Source organism: Dipodomys ordii, unplaced genomic scaffold (assembly GCF_000151885.1).
Source record: "Dipodomys ordii isolate 6190 unplaced genomic scaffold, Dord_2.0 Scaffold144, whole genome shotgun sequence".
Lineage (NCBI taxonomy): Eukaryota > Metazoa > Chordata > Mammalia > Rodentia > Heteromyidae > Dipodomys > Dipodomys ordii.
In genome coordinates this window covers 2,651,022-2,656,919 of record NW_012267360.1, presented here as the reverse complement: position 1 = coordinate 2,656,919, position 5,898 = coordinate 2,651,022, and the positions used below count along the sequence as shown (strand labels likewise).

The 5,898-nt window shown below is 38.6% G+C and overlaps 1 pseudogene; it reads left to right on the top strand.

The window, feature by feature from the left end:
• The first annotated feature begins 230 nt into the window (after positions 1-230).
• On the top strand, positions 231-1,000 carry LOC105997395 (annotated as a pseudogene).
• Positions 1,001-5,898: the final 4,898 nt, after the last annotated feature.

The window sequence follows — 5,898 nt, the reverse complement described above, 5'->3', positions numbered from 1 at the left end:
AAACCTTCCTTTTAACTTTTGAAATAATCACATACCAAAGCACACCTAACACAAATATAATGAATAATAATGCCAACACCTATTAGTTTACAAAAGAAAAGAGGAAGAAGCTAGGTAAGTTGAGTGAAGCCTAAAATCCTAGAAGCTAAAGAAGCAGTTTGAAAGACTTCTCTTCTAGGCCATCTGAGTCTAGAAAAAGTTCACCTCAACCAATAGTTGAGTGCACTACCATGCTCCCATTGTCCTGGTTTGGGGAAGAGGAAATATGGAGGAAAAGGAGCACCATGTCTGGTCACAATTGCACATACCTGAGAGGAAGTACACAAAGGGGGATCACAGACATACTGGCCTGGATATCAGGTAAGACCCTCCTGACATTGTTGGGCTGGATAAAGGCCCTGGTGTCCGGTGTTCTGTCCATGTAGAAGGTGACTGGCTTTATGGGCAATAGCAATGTGGTGGCTCAGGTCGTGTGGGAAGTTCAGCGGATGTCCTGCATTGTGCAGAACACCAGTCAGATGCAGTGCCAGGTGCACAACTCGTTCCTGGCTCTGCCCCAGTACCTGAAGGCTGCAAGAGCTCTCTGTGTCATCATTTTCCTCTTGTCTCTGTTCAGCCTGCTAATCTAGCTCACCAGTGCCAAGTGCACCACCTGTGTGGAGGCCAAGGACTCCCAGGTTCTCCTGGTGCTGACCTCTAGCATCGTCTTTGTCTTCTGAGGGATCCCGACCCTCATCCCAGTCTCATTGGACAGCTCATGTGATTATCCAGGACTTCTCCAACCCTCTGGCGGCCAAATCCCAAAAGTGGGAACTGGGAGCCTCCCCCTATCTGGGCGGGGCTGCCTCGGGCCTCTTGCTGCTGGGTGGGGGACTCCTGTGCTGCACTGACCCTCCGGAGGGTCTCCAGTTTCCAGCAATTACAGGAACTGCTATGCCACATGGACCCTCATTCCCCAGCTTGGGGACCCTCTGAGTACCCCACCAAAAATTATGTCTGACTTGGATGGAAGAGTGAGGGTTCTACTGGCCTCTGAGCTGGAGCCACAGTGATGAGGCCCTCAGCACCTTTGGTATTGGCTCTTAATTCTCTTCTGTTTGTTGTTGTTGTTGTTTTCTGCTTCTATGAGGAGGAGTAATCTTTTTAAACCCACTTGACAATTGAACCAAGATGATAGAGACTCTCCGCCCTAGCTCCCCCCTCACCCCCAATACGTTCTACTCTTAGCCTTTCTCACAACTTTTAATGACGCCAAATCGTGCTTTGAGTTTCTGGATCTTTCTTCATCGTGGACCTCATCACTATCTTGGCAAGCCATGCTTGAGCTAGCTGTGGCCCGGCACGAAGGCAACTTGCCGTTCTGCCTTTGTGGTCACCAGATGGCCTGTCTGCTGCAGCTAACACAAGTGGCTTCCCTAAACTCTTAGGGATGGCCACATCCTCCCTGATCCAGCCTCTCCTCAGGCCTGCGAGGACAGGCAATAAATTACTCAAGAACTATCCACCCCTGGGTCCCAAATCTGGTTACGATGACCGTATCCTGAGTCAGGTCCCATTTGTGATATAGACACTCCCCTCCAACCGCACCTTGAACCTTTTGTGCTTTTTTTGCCCATTCACTACCTACACAAGTTTTTACTAAATTAAGCATTAAAAACAAACAAACAAAAAGCACTCAGAACTATGGCAGATTGTCCACCTGGGAAGTCCCTGAGTTCAGTCTGAAAAAGAGGAAAAGGAAGAGGAGGATGGAGAGGAGGAGGAGGAAAAGGAGGAGGATCATCTAAATCACTTTGGAATTAATGTCAGAGATTTGGGTAGGATGCCACAGGCAAAGCTGGTGAAACAAAGAATTCATAAGGTAAACTTCAAATTTCTACTCTTTGAAAATGCTGTCAGTAGAATGAAAAGACAAATGAAAAGAAAAATATCTTTACAAAGATGTATTTGATAACAGACTGTAATTCCAAATATATGAAGAAATTAGTAACAAACCATTTAACAAATTTAACAAATTTAAATATAGCCCTTAACAAAGTTCTCATTAAAGTGGTATGAAGTTGAAGCATAAGCATATAGAAAGGCACTCCATCACATTAGTAATCAAGACAATCCGAAAATACACAACAAAGAATAATACTATGTATCTATTAGAATGGTTAACATCCACTTTGATGTTTGACAACACTAAATTTAAGAAAATGTGGAGCAAAAGGAAGACTTGTTGATCCATGGTGGGAGTGCAAGTGGTACCACAACTTTGGGAAATCATTTGTTAGCTTCTAACAAAAATAAGGGTATTCTTACCATACATGTTAGCTATTTGGTTCCATGGTACTTATCAAAAAGAAGGTGAAAACTTACAATCACAGAAATATGAACACAAATATTTATGACAGTTTTATTCATACTTGTCAAAACTTGGAAGCAAACAAGCAAACAAGAAGACAATAAAATTGTCTGGATGGTAGCAGCACCTGAAAATATTCGGGCATCCATAGCCTCTTCTATGTTCCAATCATCACCATCTCCATGAATGTATTCACAATTCTCTAATTTTTCAATTACCATAAATTATTTTATGCACATGTCTTTTATTATATAAAATACAGATGATTAATGAATTTTGAATGTTGTAATTGTTCCTGGGGAAAAATATCTAGTGTATTATTAAGTCCCTTTTTGTGTAGATGATACAAGACAGCAGGAATAAGCCCAGAAGTTGAGGAAGGACATCAGTAAATGTATGATTCAAAAGATGCCAGCCTCAGGCCAAATAGAGGTGATTTTATTTCCATGCATTTTGTCTGTTCTTCTAAGGGGCTAGTATTCTGCCTACTTATCTGCCACTAGGAAATGTTATCATAGCTCTACAAATGTGTGTTCTAAAAGGGGAAACAAAGGAGGAGGCAACAATGCTTGATAAGAAATGTACTCATTACCTTGCCCATGTAATTGTAACCCCTCTGTAAGGTATTTTCACAATAAAAATTAAAAAAGAAGGTAGAAGAAAATTAGCTTTTCTTTTTAAAGTATTTGCATTTTGGTTATTCATTGTTTTTATGTTCCTGCAGTTAAGAATTTAACAATCAGGAAGGAAATATAGCATTTTGAACACAGAGGTTTCCTAAGCAACCTACATATCACAGGATGCTGATACATGTTAGTAATACTTTTGAAACTGCAAGTTACTCTGACTAGTTGGAGGGGGTGATAAAAAATGTGTACCTTTAGATGAGTAGACTTCATTTTCAAGCCCATGCCTAACTGTAGGGCTTTAATGAGGGCATTTCCTTATATTAATTTGATTAAATACTGATAAGCATCAACCTCAAATATAGATGCCTTAGATAGAATGATATAAAGACCTGTTTTTAATAAGCTAGACAGGAAAAGAAGTAAATAGCACATGTAACACTTTATGATATGATATGATATGATCCAGTATTGAGACAATGCTTTAGGAACTGCACAAATATTCATCAAATGGTGAGGTATGAGAGTGTGACACCTTAAATCTCTGAATGCAGAGACCAGGAGAATGGTAGTTGAAGGCCAAGGCCAGAAAAAGTTTAGTAATAACTGTACTCAATCAATAAACTAGATGTGGTGGTAAATACCTGTCATCCCAAGGTATATAAACGGCAAAAGTAGAAGGACTTCAGTAAAGGCCAGCCTAGGTTAAAAATAATGAAACTCTATTTGAAAAATAACTAAAGAAAAATGAGCTGCATTACAGTTAAAGTAGCATACTACCTATGAAACTCTTTCAGTTCAAGTATTACAAAAGTATTTTGTGCATGTATTACAGACACGCACAAAAATATCCATTAGACCATAACTCAATACTGAAAAAAAGAAAAAAAAATCAACAAACTTATTGTAAAGACTGACCCTCAAAGATACATTTAGGTCAAGCCAGAAGAGAGGAACTCTAGACTGAAAATAAAAATAGTATAAGGCTATTCAACAAACTATGAATAGTAAGTAATGCAGTAAGTAATGTAGTAATGTAGGAAGTAATGTAAGTAATGCAGTAATGTAGGAAGGTGGCTCAGTGGTAGAGCACTTGCCTTGCATGCATGAGGCCCTGGGTTCAATTCCTCAGCACCACATAAGCAAAAAGAAAAAAGCTGGAAGTGGTGCTGTGGCTCAAGTGGTAGAGCGCTAGCCTTGAGCTGAAGAGCTGAGGGACAGCGCCCAGGCCCAGAGTTCAGGCCCCACGACAGGACCCCAAAAAAAAATTAAAAAAAAAGAATGAGAAACATATGCCCTTGGTATCATAAAAGGAGTTGAGCTTTTGGAGAAATAAAACCATCATCCAAAGTGTAAGTAAATTTCTTATAGTTTGACTTATCGTCAAAGTACTTGTAGAACACTAACAAACCTTGTGTCAAATATCTAATGAAATGCCCAGAACGAAAAATCTTAATTAAATTAAATATATTCAATAACTTTAAAATATCTCTAAGCTATACATATTGAAATTTTATTTAGTAAATGATGCCATACAAATATATAAATGTGATGCACATATATATTATACATGTATATTCTATCAATGTATATTTGATTAGAAAAGAGAGTAGAGTGACATATTTATTGATATGTACTAATATTTTGACCTATCATTTCTTAGTTTGGAAGCTTCTAGGTTCTTATAGTGTGGTAAGAAAGAATGGGATAAACTATACAAGAAGAGCTATTGTCTTGTGAGTATCACTGTTACATAGGTTCTCTCTTAATCCTTTGTCTCACCATTTTTTTGTTCCCTTTCCCTTCCCTAGTTCAGATAAACATATATACAATATCCAGGGTACCAAAATCGAACATAGTTACAACAGGGGATAAACCATAGGGGGAAAAACACAAGAAAAAAGAAACCTCATAGTACACTGAGAACAAAAATGACCCAGCAATCCCATTTCTGGGCATTTACCCAAATGACCACAAACAAGGCTATGCTAAAGCTACCAGCACAACTGTGTCTAGAGCAGCATCATTCACCATAGCTAAGATATGAAGCCAACCCAGATGCCCCTCATTAGATGAATGGATTGTATAGATACAATGGAATTGTATTCTTCCATCAGAAAGAATGACACTGCCCCATTTGTAAGGAAATGGAAGGACTTGGAAAAGAATAATATTAAGTGAAGTAAACCAGACACAAAGAAACACAGGTCCCATGGTCTCCCTTATTTTTAATAATTAGTATACATCTAGAATAATCTTAGCCAATGAGCAGAATAGCTCAATAGCTATGTATATATGACCATATAAAATGATGCTGAGTGAAATAAACTCCAAGACATGGACACAAAGATATTTTCTTTGTGGTCCATGATACTCTAAAGAGAGGATCACAATAACTCAACTGATAAGTGCATAAGACCATATATAATGAAGTATATCAAAATGAACTGCAAGAATTAAATACACTATACTTCTTTTTTTATTGTAAAGATACTACAGAGGGTTACAGTTACATGAGTAAGGTAATGAGTACACTTCCTATTGAGCATTGTTACCCCCTCCATTGTTTTTCCCCTACCATCCCTTTCCTCCCTACCTTCCCCGAGGTTCTGTTTTTTTAAATTGTGATTAAGTGATTACATAATTTCCCAAATTTCACAGTATTGTGGAATAATGATTCTCATTTAAAGTCACAAGTTCATTCTAACTTTCCTGGAGCAAATTGTCTATCACAGTTTATAACATATAACGGTGTACACATATACACCATACATGTGATCAGCAGCATGGGGATATTTAGTAGTGGTTCGACCAGATGAGTGGGAGTTCTTTGTTTCTTAAGTCCTGTTAGTTTTGTCGTATCACCTAACATTTTGTATTTAGCATCCACTTATCAGGGAGACCATGTACCGTTTGTCTCTT